We start from the raw sequence: 22,238 nt of genomic DNA on the forward strand, positions 1-22,238 counted from the left end.
GTATGTATGTATGTATGTATGTATGTATGTATGTATGTATGTGTGTATGTGTGTATGTATGTATGTATGTATGTATGTATGTATGTATGTATGTATGTATGTATGTATGTATGTATGTATGTATGTATGTATGTATGTATGTATGTATGAATGTATGTATGTATGTATATGTGTATGTATGTATGTATGTATGTATGTATGTATGTATGTATGTATGTATGTATGTATGTATGTATGTATGTATGTATGTATGTATGTATGTATGTATGCATGAATGTATTCCTCATCACTCCAAAGACTGCCTCTCTATCATCTAGTTTAAGATAAAATAACAACTAAGTACTACATAATCAACTCCATGTAACCTACCTTACCTACTAAGTGCCAACCTATATAATTTAAATTCATGCTGTTGATCTCCGTCTTGTCTTAGTTTTTACGTATTTCCTGAACCTGTCCTCTTACAAATTATGTTTGAATTTGACCGTTTGCCCGTATGGCCGAATATGGACGTAATTTGAAAATGAAAAATAATTGAAAATAAATTTTGGAGTTTTTTCTTCCAAAACAGTAAGTTAAGGGTCCTCTGGTAGGTTAGTAGGGCAGGAAGTTCTCCTAAGGTTTCAAAACGTCATGAAAACCGTCAATTGAAAGTTTCCTCTCCTAACCTTACCGAGTAAGCTGGAGGACTTACAACAGAAAACGTGATAGTACTTCACTTTCGTGAGCCAATTTAATGTTAAATGACGTTCATTTTGGCCATAGCGCGCATACGGGTTTAGAGCAACGTAATTTTATGAGGACGGGTTGGCCACAAAGGTGTGGGTATTGGTAGCTTTAAGGATAGTATATACTAGCTCTATCTACAAATCCAGCATGCTAATTGTAACTCATAATGTTTGTATGTACTTTTATCTACATAAACTATTTATTTATTCATATTTTTGTATACATGTACGTGACATGGGTGATGGAGCCATCATCCATCACCCATGACCTAAATGGATGTCATGGTGAAGGAAACCATTTAGGACCCCAACCCGTGACCTGTAGCTGACCCCATACCCCAACCCGTGAGCTGTAGTTGACCCCATACCCCAACCCATGAGCTGTAGCTGACCCCATACCCCAACCCATGAGCTGTAGCTGACCCCATACCCCAACCCATGAGCTGTAGCTGACCCCATACCCCAACCCGTGAGCTGTAGCTGACCCCATACCCCAACCCATGAGCTGTAGCTGACCCCATACCCCAACCCATGAGCTGTAGCTGACCCCATACCTCAACCCATGAGCTGTAGTTGACCCCATACACCCAACCCATGAGCTGTAGCTGACCCCATACCTCAACCCATGAGCTGTAGCTGACCCCATACCTCAACCCATGAGCTGTAGCTGACCCCATACCTCAACCCATGAGCTGTAGCTGACCCCATACCCCAACCCATGAGCTGTAGCTGACCCCATACCTCAACCCATGAGCTGTAGTTGACCCCATACACCAACCCATGAGCTGTAGCTGACCCCATACCCAAACCCATGAGCTGTACTCACCTAATTGTGCTTGCAGGAGTTGAGCTTGGGCTCTTTGGTCCCTCCTAGAGTACCGGACGCCATAGGCAGTACCGGATGGCTATGGGGGAGTACCGCACCCCGTAGCCATCTTCTGGGCGGTATTTGTGGAAAAATCCTAGCAGACATTTATTTATTTTTATTATATTTTTCGTTAACTTCAGTATTGAATTATGATTTTAAACTGACTGTATATTTTGATTCAGCCTGCCAGAATTTATCTGCAAATAGTTTGAAAGGATATTTACAACTTATACCACAATGTGTGGATATATATTAAGTTGTAAATATTTACCTCTAGCTTTATATAAATTATACCACCTACGGTGGTAATTAGACTACATTGGTTAGTATTACTGTTATCTTATAATTATATTAGTATACAATTTATAATGTCTCAGCTGTGTGGTTGATATAGCCTGGTAGGCAGTGTTATAGTTGTTGCCTCCAACTTCTGTTAGGGTGTGGCACATGTGCTTCAGAGTGCCATGTAATGGCGGCCTAGCACTGTGGCGTCTGTGGACCAACAAGGGTAGCAAGAAACATCACACTTTATGTGGGCCAGCTCACCTTATAATTATTCCAGATCACGAATGACCTGCCGAAGGAATGGCTCCATCAACATATAAAGTACAGGTGTGACATGAAATATTTGTGTGTTGCTGAGGAACACTACTCACTGTGTTTGTGTTTTCGTACGCTAATAACCGGCTTCCTATCCAATAATTAATGGTGATCACTACCAATAAAAGAATATAAGGCGGTCAGGAACTTTGCTGCTGTAGGGGTTACAATGGCAGTTTCTTGGTTGATGACTCATATTTTGGGAGTCTTTGACGAGTTGTGCATGCTGTGAGGAGCCCTCTCTGTTTCTCTCTCTCTCTGAGACAATAACTTGCCTGCCCCTCCCTTGAGGGGATGTTCCAACAATGTTTTGTTCCAATACTCTGCTGGACCTAGATTCAGGAAGCACTGTGTATTTCTTCGTAAGTGGGTTTGCTACGAAGGTTCCTAAGTGCGCCCTAAGAAGATGCTTAGGTGCGATTCAATAAGGTATACTTAGGAAGAAAATTGTTGGTTCACCTGCGTGCCGATAGAGGTCACTACTGTGTTTCGTTTGGCCAATCAGAGAGCAGCAACATTCTTCATATTGAAGATTTAGCGCTGGCTTATCGGAGCTCTACTGCCTCCTATTTACGTCGAATTTTCTTATAAAATTAGTATATTTCGAAGTAAAACAATGTTTTTTCAACTTCTACAGCCAGCACCGACATTGTAGTAAACAAATATGTTACATTTGTTGTTTACCTACGTAATTCTAAGAGATACTGTGTAGCTGTCCTTGTTGCTCGGAAGATGCGCTGACAATTATTGTATATATTTACTGAATTTACCCAAGGGCCACTAACTATCTAGTGACCTCGAAGAGGACAGAAAGCCGGCGGCTTGTTAAAGGGCCCGCCAATTGAATTAATGTTATTTTTTAGCTGGAATTTGGCATTTACGGCTTCAGCGGATAGGCAGTTCCATGGGTTTATAGCCCTCTTGGTGGAAAAAAAACATCTGTTTTCAGTCCTACTTGAGAGAACATATTCTCCAACACTCTATCTGTGATTGTCCTGTTATCAGTGACTTCATACCAAATGGTATGAGGTACTTTGAGCTCTGTAATTACTTCATACACTCAGGAATATTGGAAGATATCTTGTGCTGCACCCAGATTTTGCCAGTGGAGGCTAATAGATCAAGTATTTTGTTCTCTCCTAATTCCATGTATGACCGGCCATCCTGTGAGGTGAGGATGTTGGGTGAGCTTGTAGCTGGTTTTTGATCTACACTGTGTGGTCCTTTATACAGAATAGGGAAGCAGCACATTGCTGTGTATACCTAAACATGTTTAAAAATACATTGTTTGAGAGGAGTTTTGTAGAAACTTGTAAGAGTAATTATAATATAATGTTTCCATGATTCAGTGCTTACCTCTTGTGAAAATTGCTTAGAGTTGTTTAGTCAGAGTTGATTTGTTTTTTGTATTGAGGCTGGTATTTTCTAAATTGATTCCATGTACAGTATGTCTAACCATCCTGTGAGATGGGAGTATTAGATAAACTTATAGCTAGTTTTTTATCTACACTGTGTAATATTCCATATAGAATAGGGTAGCAGCACATTGCTGTGTATACCTAATCTTCTTAATAAAAAAAATCAGTAATAAAGATTTTAAATTATAGTTTGTATTATTACAAATACAGTACTGTATTATCCTTATTAAATCATGTTGACCATGGATCATTAAGATCTCATGTTGATATGTAATACAAGTCATATTTCTTTTGAACTGCTAATCCATGCTAATCATTCATTAAATTGTGCATTATGTCTTAATTTTTCACTTCCTTGGATATACTGTGCAGTACAAAAAGATAGGATAAAAATAAACCAGTAATATTTCTTTCATTATATTTTTCATTTAAATAACTGCATCAATATTTTTACAGCTGACAGGATTTGTTTTCCCATACAGGTGCATTATTTGTTAAAAAAAATTTGGTTTATTGTTACACACAATGGTGCTACATAGCCTTCCCAGCTTAGTGCCTTCTTTTAATACTTACTGATTAAAAAATAAATAATAAATGCATTTTATTCAGGAAAAGTACATACAGTTGATTTACAAACATAATGTTGGATTTATAGGCAGAGCTAGTACATACAATACCTAAAGCCACTAATACTCATAGCATTTCGGGCAAGGTGTGGGGGGAAAAAAACACAGACTAAAACTTAATAGTAATCGGGATTAGGTATAAATTGTGTTGAAAGAAGGAATAAAAAATACAAAAAGGGGGTTAACATAGCATAAATCAGCAATTGCACATGTTGGTGAACAGCGTTGTTTAAAAAATAGCAAGACATGGGTTGACATTTAGGAGGTAAGTTAGGTTACATGGAGTTAATTAGGCAGTACTTGGTTTAACTCTTAAACTGGTTGAGAGAGGTACAGCCTTTGATATGATTCGGGAGGTCATTCCACATTCTGGGTCCCTTGATTTGTAGAGCACTTCTAGTTTGGTTACACACAGCCAAATTGAGTAACAGGAAGAGGTCTTGGACACAAATTTGTTCCATGCTAAATGTAGAGGAATCAGCTGAGTATTCCTCAAATAAAATAAGTTGCCTCAGCTTATAAGGTAAATAAAATAAGCATTTCTCAAATAAGTAGCTGCCTCACCTCACTGCCTTACTGCTACATAGCCTTCCTGGCATGGTGCCTTCTTTTGATAATTACTTGTTCCACACCCAAATTGTATAACAGGAAGAGGTCTTGGACCCCTACTTCCCTCTCTCTTTTTTAGTAGTCTATATAGTCATAATTATAGCTTTAAGTATTCAATGAATAAAGTTTTTGACATTTTTACCCTTTTCCTTACCTAACATCATTTGTGCAGCATATTTTTATTTTATGTCTCACCCAGATTTAATTTCAAAATAAAACCAAACTAAATAAATTAGAAATGGGTATGTATAGCTAAGGTACACCCTTACTACTAGGTGAACAGGGGCATTTGGTGATAGTAAATGATCCCATCAGGCAGGGCTCATCACCTTCTCTCATATTTCATGTTCACCAGTGTTTATTTACTTAATAACTACTGGTATAATATCTTGCTATTATAAAACTAATTCTACTATCATCAAACACATATTTACTTCAAGTTTCAAGCAGAGAATGCATATATAACTAACACGAAGGATTCCTCTTCACTAGATTCACCAGCTATAATATTTTGGTCATGTTCCAATATCATAAATCGATCCCAGTGTTATGTAGTAGAGAAAAAATGACTTATATCCAGTTTACATAAAGCTACGAGTGGTCGAAACCACACCTAAATCCCGGAATGAACTTACGAAGGTTTTTTCACTTAGGGTAGTTAATTGAATACGGACGTAGCCGCCACGAAGGCGCTAAGACGGAAAACGCTCTTAGCTAAGAGGAAAAACCTTCGTAAGTACCTTCCTGAATCCGGCCCCTGGTTCCTACTCTGTCTTAAGGACTAGGGAGGCAAGCTATATTTTCTGGTGTATGGTATAATTATTCAGTCCTAGTGAATACTATTTTATTAAATTTAAACACTAGACTCTGTTTAAAGGAATAATTAGAGTTTAATATATACATGTTGTGAAGATACGTCTTGTTGTGATGACGTCACGGAATCTCCCATTTTTCCAAAAATTCTTAATGGGTAACTATAGTATGTTAACATATGTATCAGATTTCCGAGAGTACTTGACTGGGCAGTACTTGATCCTGTAGGCAGTAGTGGACCCAATAAACATCTACAGGTGGTAGTGGACACCTTGGGTCCCATTCCATGGGCGGTACAGGACCCATACCAATCCTGTAGGCGGTAGTGGACCATACACCCATTTTCAAGGCGGTAATCGACCCAATACCCATCCTGATGGGAGCAGTGGACCCCATACCCATCCTGTGGGCAGAGGTGGACCATACACTCATTTTCTGACCAGTAGTGGACCCTATACTCATCCTGTGGTTGTAGTGAACCCCATACCTATCCAGTGGGTGATAGTGGACCCCATACTCATCCTTTGGGTGGCAGTGGACCCCATACTTATCCTGTTGGCGCTAGTGGACCCCATACCCATCCTGTGGGCGGTAGTGAACTCCAGCCTCATCCTGTAGGTGGTAGTTGACCCCTGTGGTGTTTGTGTGTTACTGAGGAAGTCTTGGTTGTAGGGTTGATGTAAAGTCATTGCTTGGTTACTGACTTTAATACTTAATATGATTACATGACTAGTAGCTACCAAGCTTGGCGGGCGTCCTGTACGCTCTATTGTTTACCTCTTGGCGTCTCAGCCGCCGCACATAGAAAACGGATGGTACCATTTTCTGTGAACATGACATCCCTCCTTTTCTTTAAAAAGAATGAATACAGGATGTCTACCATGCTTGTAGCACAAAGCAAAGTTATTGACACAAAGTAAGTTATTACCAAATCAAGAGATACTGCTTACATTTAACATTAATTAAGCACACAAAGAATTTAAACAACTTAATCTTTTCCACAAAGGATTTCAAATGTTAAAAATACATATGCAATGTTAAACAAACATGAAAGAAACTGTACTACAAAGTTACAAAATATTGAATGAGATATCTGCATTATTCAAACAATATTAAATTTAGTTTAGCACAATAAGTAAATACTTTTCATTACATAGGAACACAATTAATCATCAAATCGTGTAGGGCGTTTAACATGACGTTTAAGACGAGAGTCCTTAAATGCAATAACATCCCTTGATGAATTGTTTGTCGGGTTATAACTATTTTTTTCTTTTTCTTTTGCACGACTTTGCACTTCATCATTTTCTACACTAGTTGGAATCACTTTGAAATAAGCCATATTACGTGTTATACTATGATCTCTATTACTAGCTGTTACCATAGTTCCTTTTACACTAATCACTTTATATGGTTTTGTATCATACGGCATATCTAACTTTCCCTCTTTTTTCTTTTTAACGAGAACATTATCTCCAACCTTTATGAATTGTTTCTTTGCACGTTGATCATGAGCAATTTTCATTTTGCCCTTGGCTAGTGCATCCTTCTCAGCGAGACGTTTATCCGTTACCTCGGCTGGCATGACGGGTAGTGCGATTCTCATAGGACGTCCAAATAAAAGTTCGCCAGGCGACTTGCCCAGTGTTCCATGTGGTGTTGCACGGTAGTTCCTGAGAAAAGCATACATAGCTTGTTTCCAGGATCGTCCTTCGGCATGAGCACAGCGTTACGCTTTCATGAGAGGTTGCATGAATCTCTCAACTTCTCCATTTGCTTGAGGATGTAGTGGCATCACACGGCGGTGTTTGAATCCAATATGCTCAGAAAAGTTGACGAAGTCTTGTCCATTGAATGGCGGTCCATTGTCTGTCTTGACAACTTCAGGAATGCCAAAGTTTGAAAAGATCTTGTCGAGTTTCGGGATGACAGCCTTTGCAGATGTGGAAGTGATGATTTCTACTTCTGGATAACGTGAGTGATCATCAATGACTACCATCAAGTACTCTCCAGTTGGTAGCGGTCCGCAGAAGTCCATCGATACTTCCGTCCATGGTGCAGCAGGTAGTGGTGAAGGTTGTAGAGGTGTTGGTCTTGAAGTATCCACTGCAGCTTGGCAAGGGACACAGGCATCATGCATATCCTTTGCTTGACGATCAATGCCAGGAAACCACACCTTTTCTCGTAGCAGCTGTTTCGTCCTAACAAGACCTTGGTGTCCTTGATGTGCAAGCTTCAGAGCACGTTGCTGGAGAACAGCTGGAATCACGATACGAGTACCTCGCAGCACAGTGTCGCGTTGTTGCGTAACACTTAATTCTGTCTGGATGCGTTCAAGTGCTTTGAATGCATCTTGGTCAACTCCTGAGGGTGGGATGCGTGGAAACTTTTTCTTAGTCAATGCATCCACTGTTGCTTGCAGAGTTGGGTCCTCTAGGGTTGCAGTACGGATTTCATCAAGAGTAAGAGCCTTAGGGACTGCATCACAGGTTACAGAGTGTACATATTCCTCGGCAACTTGCTGATGCTTGGTGATGGTGAAACTGTTGGCAGGATGTCGACTGATGTAATCAGCGGGATTGCCTGCACCCGGCTTGTATTTCACCGTAAAGTTGTATGGTTGCAGACGAAGAGCCCATCTCTCAATGCGAGCTGGTGGTTTGGACTTTGGTTTATTGAAGATGGTCTCCAACGGTTTGTGGTCAGTGACTATCGTGGTGAAGGGTGCACCAAGCAGATACACATTGAAGTGTTCACAGCCCCATACAAGAGCAAGAGCTTCCTTCTCTGTCTGACTGTATCGTTGCTCAACATCTGTGAGAGAACGGCTGGCGTAGGCAATTACTACTCTGGAATCCGGTTGACCAGGTTTGTGTTGGGCTAACACAGCACCTAAACCAACAGGACTAGCATCCACCGTTAACTCAGTGTCCATTGATGGATCAAAGTATGCAGCAGTCGCATTCTCTACTAGTGCATCTTTCACAGCATCAAATGCATTTTGCTCGATATCGCTCCAGTACCATGATGCATTTTTCTTCAGGAGCTCACGTAGAGGCTTCATAATGGTAGCAAAATCTGGAATGAAGCGAGAACAGTAGTTTGCCATTCCCAGAAAACTATGTACTTCAGTGGACGTTGAAGGAGGTGCAGCATTCTTGAAATCTGCAACTTTCTTAGGATCTGGAGACAGACCTTTGTCACTAAGTACATGTCCAAAGAATTCAATTTTATGTTGATTGAACTCACACTTTGCTCGGCTTAACGCCAGATTCTTTTCTCGTAAGCGTTGCAATGTTGCACGAAGAGCTTTGTCGTGTTCAGCTTGGGTACGGCCATAAACAATGATGTCATCAGACATGTTGTCAGCATTAGGAATGTCTTGCAATACCTGGCTGATGGTGTGCTGGAATACCTCGGCAGCACTGTTGATACCAAAACTCAGGCGCTTGTACCTATACAGACCTCGATGTGTCGTAAACGTTGTGATGAATCGACTCTCCTCATCAAGTTCAAGCTGATGATAGCCCTTGTTTAAATCTAACTTGCTGAATACAGTTGCACCGTTCAAGCGGTAGATCATATCATCTACAGTCGGTGTAGGATGGCGTTCACGCATTATTGCCTTGTTGGGAACACGCATGTCCACACAAATGCGTATCTCATCTGGATTCTTCGGCTTTGGTGGAGTGACAATTGGGCTTACCCATGGTGTTGGGCCTGTTACTGGTTCAATGATATCTAGTTCTATCAGCCTATCCAGTTCGGCATCGACTTTCTTGCGAGTATGGAATGGTTGTCGGCGATGTGGTTGGGCAACTGGAATTACATCTGGGTTGATATGCAGATGTACTTTGCTATCAGTATAACAACCTATGGATTTAAATCGATCAGAAAATTCAGCAACAATACCATCAACATTGTTTGCAGATTCCACTGCTACAGCATTAGAAAGCTGAAGTAGCCCCAATTTGGTTGAAGTCTTGTAACTGAGTAAAGACTCCTTTGCATTCCTAACAACATGGAATGTAGTAATGAGCATTGCATTCTTTGACTTAATCTCTGCAGTGAAAGTTCCAATCACTGGCAAGGCTACCTTTGAAGCATAGGCAGTGGCTTTGCCATTATAGTTCTCAAGCTTTGGGAACTGTTTTTTAAATTTCTCATAGTGGCACTCAGCAATGGTGTCAATGTTTGACCCAGTGTCAATGAGAACTTTGAGACAAATACCAGCAATGTATACACATGTCTCTGGGTTGTTTGGAAGATCATTCCATTCTGTGATTGATTGTACTCCAAAAGTATAACCACATTCACTGTCATCTGAGACTGGTTGTAATGAAATGTTGTCTTGTACATTGTTAACATTCTTGATTTGAGGTGCAATATTGTGTTTACCACCTCGACCCCTATGACCTGATCCTCGTACAGTGCTTTTATTCATTGACTGTGGTTTCTTTAGTGCAGAACGACACATAGCACCAAAATGACCTAGTTTTCCACACTCATAGCACTTCTTACCTTGAGCAGGACAAACATTATCTTGGTGTGGGTAGTCTCCTCCACAATTGTAACATTTATTGTTGACACCCTCTGATGTGGGTCGTTGTGACTGCTTGAGCCTTGTTCCTTGACCCCAGTTGTGACGTGGTTCTCGGCTAAATTTACTGTTAGGTTTGGCATGATATCTTCTTTGATTACGATGTCCTCCCTGAACCTTACATACCTCATCACTGTTAGTAACAGTGGCAGAACCGTTATTGGCACCGCACTCCATGACACGAGCATCACGTGCAGCATCTTCCATTCGACGAGCAATATCCAGTATCTTGGTAAGAGAACTTTCATCATCAACAAGTTCTAGAGCTCTTCGACGGAGACGTGTAGATGTGCATGTTTCAATTATTTGCTGTTTGATTTCTTTGTCAACATCAGCAAACTCACAATGGGCTGCTAAACCCTGCAGACGTGTGTGGTATCGATCCACAGTTTCATTAGAGAGTTGTTTTGCTCTCCTGAAATGCATAATTTCCATAGCAGTATTTTGCCTTGGTTTGAAATGCTCTGTTAGTTTGGCTTTGGCAGTGTCATAATCTTTGGCACCACCAGTGTCTTTCAGTGTGTCAAAGATGTCACAAACTCTATCACCTGCATAATGAAGTAGAAAGGCACGCTTTCTTTCAGCACTTTTGATGTCAGAAACTATCAACAAATTTTCAAACTTTTTAAGCCATTTGACCCACCTCTGTGACAGGTTTGTCTGGTCACAGTCAGGATCAAATGCAGGAAACTGAGGTATATTTGCCATTTTTACTGAATAAATGTAAACTTATCACTTAAATGTTCCTCAGAATATTAAACACTTACTGCACTGTATATGTTAGTCAAGAATTCACTGTAATTACTTTAATTTTGCAAAGCACACAAGCATTTTAATGCAAAAGTTCACAACAGTGCACAATATAGCAGCAACTGACTTCTTACCTAGCCCTTGTGTACATGTGTTGTTCCTACTCACAGCAGCAGCACAGCAGTTGGCACAGCAGTTGGTACAGCAGTTGGTACAGCAGTTGGTGCAGCAGTTGGTACAGCAGTTAGTTCAGTGTGATGAATTTTGTAGCACGAAGCGTCGTTTCGTAACCAAAACATCAGGTTTTGTACACATCAAAGCGTCGTTTCGTACACAACGTCGGCAGATTCCTCAGCACACAGTTTCTTCAGCACAGCTTGGGTAGCACACAGCTTGGGTAGCACACAGCATTGGTTAGCACACAGCATCGTTTAGCACACGGCATTGGTTAGCACACAGCATCGGTTAGCATACAGCATCGGGTATGGCGCTCACAGCTTCTCTTCCTCCTCCAGGCAGCATGCTTCTCCCTTGTGTTTGAAACTGAACAAATACCTGCGTTCACAGTTCATCCTCGTCGCCAATGTGGTGTTTGTGTGTTACTGAGGAAGTCTTGGTTGTGGGGTTGATGTAAAGTCATGACTTGGTTACTGACTTTAATACTTAATATGATTACATGACTAGTAGCTACCAAGCTTGGCGGGCGTCCTGTACGCTCTATTGTTTACCTCCTGGCGTCTCAGCCGCCGCACATAGAAAACGGATGGTACCATTTTCTGTGAACATGACAACCCCATACACAACCAACAGGTGGCAGTGGACCCCATACCCATCCTACGGGTGATAGTGGACCCCATACACAGCGTGTGACTAGTTGTGAACCCTAAATCCATCCTGCTAGTGGTAGTGGACTCCATATCCTTCCTGTGGATGATAGTCCAATCACGTGGGCAGTAGTGGACCCCGCATACTCATCCTGTGGGGGGTAGTGTGCCCCATAATTATCCTGTGTATGTAAGAATGTGTACAAGAATGTAAGAACCCTTGTATTAAAAAAAATATGGGCAGTACTGGGCCACATACCCATCCTGTGGGTGGTAGTGACCCCCATACTCATCCTGAAGGAGGAGGCGGACCCAAACACTCATCCTCTGGGCGGTATTGGACTGCATACCCATCCTTTGGGGTAGCGGACCTCATACCCATCCTGTGGATGGAAGTGGACCTCATAGCCTTCCTGTTGTCGGTAGTGGATCCCATGCCCATGCTGTGGGCAGTAATGCACCCCATACCAAGCATGGGGCGGTAATGGACCCCATACCCATCCTATTGGTGGTAATGGACCCATACCCAACCTACAGGTGGTAGTGGAACCCATACCTATCCTTTTAGGTGGTAGTGAACTCCATAAACATCGTGTGATTTGTTGTGGACCCAAGATCTATCCGGTTTTCAGTAGTGTACCCCATAAACATTTCAACTTAACATCGTTTTCTTATGACGTTCCTGCAATTCACTCTCTTCAGATTTTCAAAGCACAAACTATTGTATTAAAAAATTATTTGAGAGAACCCCACACTTATATGTAAAAATTTATAGTGCTTATTATAGTTTACTTAGAACTACCAAGATTTCTCAAAACAAAACTACGAGTCTTCAATTGGATGTAGCGTATCCATGATACTTGAATAACATGGAAAATAGTACGTAAATTTCATTTAAGAAGTTTCACTGGAAAAATACAATTATCATTTAAATTAGGAGCGAACGGAGCCTTATGCTCTCTACAGTGATGTGACGGGTACTATGAGACAGACTATGGTGCGTGAGGAAGGGTTGGTGCCTGGTGATAGGGAAATAACTGGAAATCTACCACAGATAAACTATGAACATTAGCAGCTTAGGAACTATGAGCCTTTGGCCACAATGATACTATGTTATTGCGTGAGCGGGTTGCACTAACATAGAGGGAGCACAGAGCACACACAGCTGGCCCAGTGGTGTGTGATAGATATCTCCACAGCTGGCCCAGTGGTGTGTGATAGATATCTCCACAGCTGGCCCAGTAGTGTGTGATAGATGTCTCCACAGCTGGCCCAGTAGTGTGTGATAGATGTCTCGACAGCTGGCCCAGTAGTGTGTGATAGATATCTCCACAGCTGGCCCAGTAGTGTGTGATAGATGTCTCCACAGCTGGCCCAGTAGTGTGTGATAGATATCTCCACAGCTGGCCCAGTAGTGTGTGATAGATATCTCCACAGCTGGCCTAGTAGTGTGTGATAGATGTCTCCACAGCTGGCCCAGTAGTGTGTGATAGATATCTCCACAGCTGGCCCAGTAGTGTGTGATAGATATCTCCACAGCTGGCCCAGTAGTGTGTGATAGATATCTCCACAGCTGGCCCAGTAGTGTCTGATAGATATCTCCACAGCTGGCCCAGTAGTGTGTGATAGATATCTCCACAGCTGGCCCAGTAGTGTGTGATAGATGTCATCACAGCTGTCCAGAAGTGTGTGATAGATATCACCAGTAACATAGAGGGAGCACAGAGTACACACAGACCGGTCGTGTGTGATAAATATCACCAGTAACATAGCAGAGAGCACAGACCACACATTTGTGCTATTAGTGTGTAAGATAATCTAGAAAGGAAAGTTACATTTTTGTCACTGGTATCGCTTTTTGTCGCTCAACGTTCCGTCCGCCTCGATATGGATACTGCGAAGCGGTGACATGTTTGCCCTTATTTGGTGTGACCGTTGATGCCAGTGTTGTTGTGAGTAGTGTACTGTTAACAGTTCTCGTGTGTCACCGTTGACGCCAGTGTAGTTGTGAGTAGTGTACTGTTAACAGATCTCGTGTGTAGTGAAGTGTCTTGCTTTGGGTTTTACCAGCATTCATTGATTTTATCTGTTGCAAACACTGTACCTGGTGTCCAGAAGGTACTGACCATAGTGTGACCACAGGGCCTTGTCCTGAGTGTGACAGTTGGTTACATTGAGAGTGTGGCCTGGTGTGTTGTGATAAGTAATTAGAGACAAACTATCCTGAGCAACTCTCCAGCCTACAGCTTTTGGTAAACCAGTGAGCCATAAGGTTTTGGTAAAACAAGCAGCAAATAGCTCTTGGTGTAACAGCCAGTTTAGCGCTAGTGGAACATCAAACATCGTCCGGTTATTGTCGTCTAACAAAAGGTCTGTGATAATCTTATTTGTTGTTATTTCTTACACAAATTATTATAAAAGTTCAACATAAGATTAATAGTTTTTCAAGTGAAAGTATATATTCAATATGTGACCATTCTGCTTAGAATTTTCATGTGCCAGTCCATAGGTAATGTCTTTAACGTCAGCCAAAGGGGACAAAGGTGTTCCTACACTCATTTGTAGACATCGGCCACAGATATAGTCTCCTCCACAATAGTCTCCAGGGTTTTTCATATATTACAGACTGCTGCTCTTCTCTGTAAGTGATGTTGAACTTCCGACATTTCACACAATTATTAACCACATGTCTAACCCTACTTTGGCGTTGTAACAACTACAACCACAACGCCACCATACATGACCACAAGGTTCACCACACCACCATACATGACCACAAGGTTCACCACACCAGCATACATGACCACAAGGTTCACCACACCACCATTCATGACCACAAGGTTCGCCACACCACCATACATGACCACAAGGTTCGCCACACCACCATACATGACCACAAGGTTCGCCACACCACCATACATGACCACAAGGTTCACCACACCACCATACATGACCACAAGGTTCACCACACCACCATACATGACCACAAGGTTCACCACACCAGCATACATGACCACAAGGTTCACCACACCACCATACATGACCACAAGGTTCACCACACCACCATACATGACCACAAGGTTCACCACACCACCATACATGACCACAAGGTTCGCCACACCACCATACATGACCACAAGGTTCGCCACACCACCATACATGACCACAAGGTTCGCCACACCACCATACATGACCACAAGGTTCATCACACCACCATACATGACCACAAGGTTCACCACACCACCATACATGACCACAAGGTTCACCACACCAGCATACATGACCACAAGGTTCACCACACCACCATACATGACCACAAGGTTCACCACGCCTGCATACATGACCACAAGGTTCACCACACCACCATACATGACCACAAGGTTCACCACACCACCATACATGACCACAAGGTTCACCACACCACTATACAACCCGCGCTCGCACAAAACAGCACATATATGACTTATTGCTAATAGTCAATATTTTCCATATGAATTAGTATAAATGTGGTATATTCCGAGTTATATATTTTTCAAGGCCCAAACTCTTCCTCACGTACCAATTTACGTCTCACAGTAGCCGTCCATCGCCGTAGACAGCAGAATTAGTCGTGATTGATTCAATTATAATTAAAATTGTAGTTGTCAGGTCCCACATGGGTTGTAAAATTGACCTACTATTGTCCATGCTCTTAGAATAATACAGATCAGCTACATCCTATTGAAGGCTCGTAGTTTTGTTATGAGAAATATTAGTTGTTCTTAGTAAATTATAATAAGCACTATAATTCATTACATAAAATAAAAGTGCTTCAACAATCATTATTATTTACACTAGTTTGTGCTTTAAAAATCTTTAAAGAAAGTATTGTAGAATCGTGAACAGAAAACGATGTTACGTTGGAGTGTTTATGGGGTAGACTACTGCAAACAGGATGGTATTGTGACTGCTATAATACCACTACTACAATACTTACTGTCGGATGGGTATAGGGTCCACTACGACCTGTTAGCTGGATAAGGGGCCCATACCACTTGTAGGATGGGTCTGGGCCCAACAACTGCCCATAGGATGGGTATGGGGACCACTATGGGCAACAGCTATGAAAGTAGCTACCTCACAGGAAGCTGCAAAATGCACTGAGCAAATGCTGGAAAGGAAACGAACAATTATAGTTGTAGGAGTACAGGAACCAGAGGGATCCAATCGGGAGGAGTGGAGGAGGAGGGACCGAGCAACCATGAGAGATCTTGGAGGGACTGGATATGGAGGAGGAAAATAGCAACACAGAGAAGGTTTTCAGGCTGGGCATCTACAAGAAGGAAAGGAAACGATTGATAAAGGTAGCGCTCATGAACAAGGCAACAAAGGAGAGAATCCTATCCAGGAAGAGCAGACTTGTGAGGTTAGGGTAATACGAGGACGTCTTTCTGCAAAGGGACATGACAAGGGAGGAGAGAAGGAAGGCTGCAGAAGCAAGGAGGAGACGCAGAGAAAAGAGTGGGGATATGGGAGTCACAGGTCTCAGCTCAGTGTCTCGAGGAACCTCAGAGGGGAGTGGGAATCCCCCCACCAGTAGGCCAGTACACATAGGGAGAATTGTAACAGAAGCCTCCCACCAACCAACCCCTCAACCATCTCACACCAATTACTTGCACCTCCCCAGACAGTGAAGTCCCCCTTCAGATCATGCCCACATGTTCCCTGACCCCAGATCCCCCCATGCCCTTTTTCATCCCCAACCCCTACCCCTGACCCTCACTGTTCCTGCACCCATGCCCTTCCCTGTTTCTCCAGCCTGTGCCCTTCCCATTAACCCCACCCCAACCTTTCCTCCCTACCCCAACCCCCTCCCTCATGGCCCCCCCTCCCCAGGCACCCCTCCCCTCCCCAACCCCTGACCACCCTGTTAACTCACCCCAGTCTACCCTGCATACTCCAACCCATGACCTTCCACCACACCACCACATGCCCCTCCAGCTCCCCCATCCCTTGCCCCAACTAACCCCGCAACCCCGGATCCCCTCAGCCGCATCACGTTAGACCCCCTAGCCCCCCCCCCCTGTTCCACATCCTCCCAGCCCCCCTCACACCCCAGGCTCTCCTTCCTAGGTTCACCCATCCCAGGCATCCCTTACCCCCCCAACTCCAGTGGAATCAACAGAAACTGAGAATGGACAGAAGAGTCAGGTTATGTACTCGAAAATAGATGGGATTAAAAACAAGGCAAGAAGTAAACCCAGATGTAATTGGACTTACAGAAACAAAACTCTCAGGAATCATAACGAATGCGGTGTTTCCCCCAGGACTACACTGTAATAAGGAAAGAGAGGGAAGGAAGGGGAGAAGGCGGAGTGGCTCTACTGATGAGAAAGGAATGGAGTTTCGAGGAGATGGTTATTCCGGGCTGTGAAGTGTTCTGAGTCTTCATAACAGGCACCATGATGATGGGAGGACCAAGAGTAGTAGTAGCAGTGATATATAACCCACCACAAAATGAAAGAAGACCCAGGCAAGAGTATGACAGAAACAACATGGCAGTTAACATTATCATTGAGAGAGCAGCCGCTGCTGCCTGTAGAAACCGATCCCATCTGGTCATCATGGGGACTTTAATCATGGAAGGATAGACTGGGAAAAGAGAAAACCACATGGAGGTGAGGAAACATGGGGAGCGAAACTGCTAGAGGTGACGACTAGAAACTTTTTAAGTCAGCATGTCAAGGGTCCCACGAGAATGAGAGGCAATGATGAACCAGCAAGACTAGACCTAGTATTCACTTTGAACGATTCAAACATAAGGGAAATCGGTCTGGAAGCCCCCGTGGGTATGAGTGATCACAGTGTACTGTTGTTTGAATATTTGGTCGAAGAAGGGTTAATGTACTCAAGGAAGGGACCAGAAAACAAGAGGCCGGTATTCCGGAAGAGAAACTATGAGATGAGAAAATTCCTAACTGAAATAGCTTGGGAAACAGAGCTCAGAGGAAAAACGGTTCAAGACATGATGGACTACATTACACAGAAGTGTAAAGCGGCAGCAGACAAGTTCGTCCCAGTCCAAAAAGAAAAAAAATGAAATAGAGATGAGAAACCCATGGTTTAATCAGAGTTGCAAGCTAGCAAAGCAGCTAAGTAAAAGGGCGTGAAGAAACTATAAAAACAACAGAACATTAGAGAGCAGAGAAAGATACCAGAGCGCCAGCAATCAATACGTCAGGGTGAGAAGAGAGGTAGAGAGGCAATATGAAAATGACACAGCGAGCAAGGCAAAGACTCAACCCAAACTGCTGCATAGCCACATCAGGAGGAAAACAACAGTGAAGGAACAGGTGATGAAACTGAGGATAGGGGCAGAAAGATTCACTGAAAAAAGAACAAGGAAGTGTGCGAGGAACTCAATAAGAAATTCCAGGAAGTCTTCACCTCAGAGCAAGGAGAAGTCCCCGAGATAAGGGAAGGAACATCAACCCAGACACCACTAGAGGAGTTTGTGATTACCAGTGGGGAGATGAGGAAACATCTGTTAGATTTGGATGTGACAAAGGCTATAGGCCCGGATGGAATCTCACCATGGATTCTAAAGGAAGGAGCAGATGCTCTGTGCCTACCACTCTCCATGGTGTACAAGAAGTCACTGGTAACAGGTGAACTGCCAAAAATTTGGAAGACGGCCAACGTAGTCCCAATATACAAGAAGGGTGATAGGCGGGAGGCACTGAACTACAAGCCAGTGTCCATAACTTGCATTCCATGCAAGATGATAGAAAAGATTGTGCGAAAAAAGCAAGTGGAACATCTGGAGCAAAAGAACATGAAACACAACATCAGCATGAGTTCAGAGATTGCAAATCATGCCTAACTGGATTGAGTTCTATGACCAGACAACAAAAATCAGGCAAGAGAGAGAGAGGGCTGGGCAGACTGCATATTTCTGGACTGCCAGAAAACTTTTGACACAATACCACATAAGAGACTAGGGCACAAACTGGAGATGCAGGCAGGAGTGAAAGGAAAGGTACTCCACTGGATAAGAGAGTACCTAAGCAACAGGAGACAGCGAGTTACCGTGAGGGGTGAGGTCTCGGAATTGCGGGGAGTCACCAGTGGAGTCCCACAGTGATCAGTCCCTGGAACTATACGGTTTCTGATATACGTAAATGATCTCCCAGAAGGAATTGACTCGTTCCTCTCGATGTTTGCTGATGATGCAAAAATTATTAGGAGGATCAGGACAGAGGAGGATAGTATGAGGCTACAAGATGACCTAGACAAACTGAAGGAATGGTCCGACAAATGGCTACTAAAGTTCAACCCAAGTAAATGTAAGGTAATGAAACTAGGAGGAGGAACTAGGAGGCCAGTCACTGGATACCGAATGGGAGATGAAGTCCTTCACGAAACGGACAGAGAGAAAGATCTGGGAGTTGATATCACGCCAAACCTGTCTCCTGAAGCCCACATCAAAAGAATAACATCAGCGGCCTATGCGTGGCTGCCTAGCATCAGAACTGCTTTCAGAAACCTGTGTAAAGAATCCTTCAGAACCTTGTATACCACATATGTAAGGCCAATCCTGGAGTATGCAACCCCAGCATGGAACCCGTTTCTAGTCAAGCACAAGACGAAGCTGGAAAAAGTTCAGAGGTATGCCACTAGACAAGTCCTAGAACTAAGAGGCATGAGTAATGAGGACAGACTACGTGACCTGCATCTCACGTCGCTGGAAGACAGAAAAGCTAGTGGAGATATGATCACCACATACAAAATTCTCAGGGGAATTGACAGGGGTGGACAAGGATGAATTATTTAACACGGGTGGCACACGCACAAGGGGACACAGGTGGAAGCTGAGTACCCAAATCAGCCGCAGAGACATTAGAAAAAACTTTTTCAGTGTCAGAGTAGATAGTAAATGGAATGCACTAGGAAGTGATGTGGTGGAGGCTGACTCCATACACAGTTTCAAATATAGATATGATAGAGCCCAGTAGGCTCAGGAATCTGTACATCAGTGGGTTGACGGTTGAGAGGCGGGACCAAAGAGCCAGAGCCCAATCCCCGCAAGCACAATTAGGTGAGTACTATCATCAACAGCATGGGTATGGGGGTCCACTACCGCCAACTGGATGGGTACATGGTCCTCTACCACCCACAGGATGAGTATTTATTTATTTATTTATTTAATACAATAAGATACATTGGGTTTGTGAGGATACATAGCTTGGTATTTACAATCTTGTAAAGCCACTAGTACGCGCAGCGTTTCGGGCAGGTCCTTAATCTAACAGATAATTTCAAGTAGGTACATTCAAGCAGAATTAATAAAATGATAAAAGATACATTGCAAGAAAAAAGAAAAATGAGATAGAGGAGATTAGTAGGTATACTAAGTAGTATACTAGTAGTAATATACTAAGTAATACTATACTAGTAGCACATTGGTAGCTCTGACTGATTGCATTGCCAGCTTGATTGGTAGTTTAGACAAGATTAATAAGCACCATACACCATAGTATCGCGTCTACTACCGTCTACAGGATAGGTAAGGGGGGGGGGGGTTAACTACTACCCATAGGTCCCGTATGGGGTCTATTAACACCCTCAGGGTGGGTATTAGGTTCATTACCGCCCACAATTTGCTTACGGGGTCACGTACCGCCCACAGGATAGGCATGGGGTCAACTGTCACCCACATGATGGGTTTGGGGACCACTATCATCCAAGGGATGGGTATGGGGGTCCACTACCGCCCACTGGGTGGGTAATGGGGTCATGTCCATCCACAGGATAGGTATATGCGCCACTACCGCCCACAAAATGAGTATGGGGTCCACTACCACCAACAGGATGGGTGTGAGGTCCATTACCACCCACATGATGGGTATTGGGTCGACAACCACTCACAGGATGGGTATGGGTGTGGCCACTACCACCCACAGGATAGGTATGGGGTCCACTACCGCCCACAGGATTAGTATGGGATACACTACCGCCCACAGGATGGTCATGGGGGTCCACTACTGCCTACAGGATATCTATGGGGCCACTACCACCCACATTAAGGGTTTGGGGTCCACTTCCACCCGCAGGATGCGAATGGGGTTCAGGACCGACCACAGAATGGGTATGGGGCCACGTCTATCCAAAGGATGGGTATGGGGCCCACTACCGCCCACAGGAATGGTATGGGGCTCCACTACCACCCACAGGAAGGGTAAGGGGGTCCACTAAACAAGATGTATATGGGGGTCCACTACCACCTACAAGATGGGTATGGGGTTCACTACCACCCGCAGGATAGGTATGGGGTTCACTACCACCCACAATATGGGTATAGGTCCACTTCCGCATACAAGATGGGTATGGGGGTCCACTATCACCCTCAAGATGGGTATGGGGTCCACTATCACCCTCAAGATGGGTATGGGGTCCACTACCACCCACAAGATGGGTATGGGGTCCACTACCACCCACAAGATGGGTATGGGGTCCACTACCACCCACAAGATGGGTATGGGGTCCACTACCACCCACAAGATGGGTATGGGGGTCCACTACCACCCGCAGGATGGGTATGGGGTCCACTACCACCCACAGGATGGGTATGGGGGTCTACTACCACCCGCAGGATGGGTATGGTGTCTACTACCACCCACAGGATGGGTATGGGGTCCACTACCCCCCACAGGATGGGTATGGGGTCCACTACCGCAATATAAACAATTGGAACAGACAAATATGGACTGGAGACGCAGATGTACGAGCTTAAAACTATAGAGTCCATTAACAGTGCTGGAATATTGTAACAAAAAAAGACTATACAGTAGCTAATATTAATGTGAAAATATATAAGTGAATAAATTAATGATTAATTGATAATTAACAAAGTTATCAATTTATGAAACAGATTGACAAATTTTAAGTTCCAAGTTTATTCAATATTGTGAAATTGAGAGTCTATGTAGTAACACAAATTGGTAAATCATAAATGTTGTAAGCTAAGAATCTGATACATGTGTGTGTGTGTGTGTGTGTACTCACCTATATGTACTCACCTATATGTGCTTGCAGGATCGAGCATTGACTCTTGGATCCCGCCTTTCTAGCTATCGGTTGTTTACAGCAATGACTCCTGTCCCATTTCCCTATCATACCTAGTTTTAAAAGTATGAATAGTATTTGCTTCCACAACCTGTTCCCCAAGTGCATTCCATTTTTCTACTACTCTCACGCTAAAAGAAAACTTCCTAACATCTCTGTGACTCATCTGAGTTTCCAGTTTCCACCCATGTCCCCTCGTTCTGTTATTATTACGTGTGAACATTTGATCTATTTCCACTTTGTCAATTCCCCTGAGTATTTTATATGTCCCTATCATATCTCCTCTCTCCCTTCTTTT

Source organism: Procambarus clarkii, chromosome 45, assembly GCF_040958095.1.
Source record: "Procambarus clarkii isolate CNS0578487 chromosome 45, FALCON_Pclarkii_2.0, whole genome shotgun sequence".
Taxonomy (NCBI): Eukaryota; Metazoa; Arthropoda; class Malacostraca; order Decapoda; family Cambaridae; genus Procambarus; species Procambarus clarkii.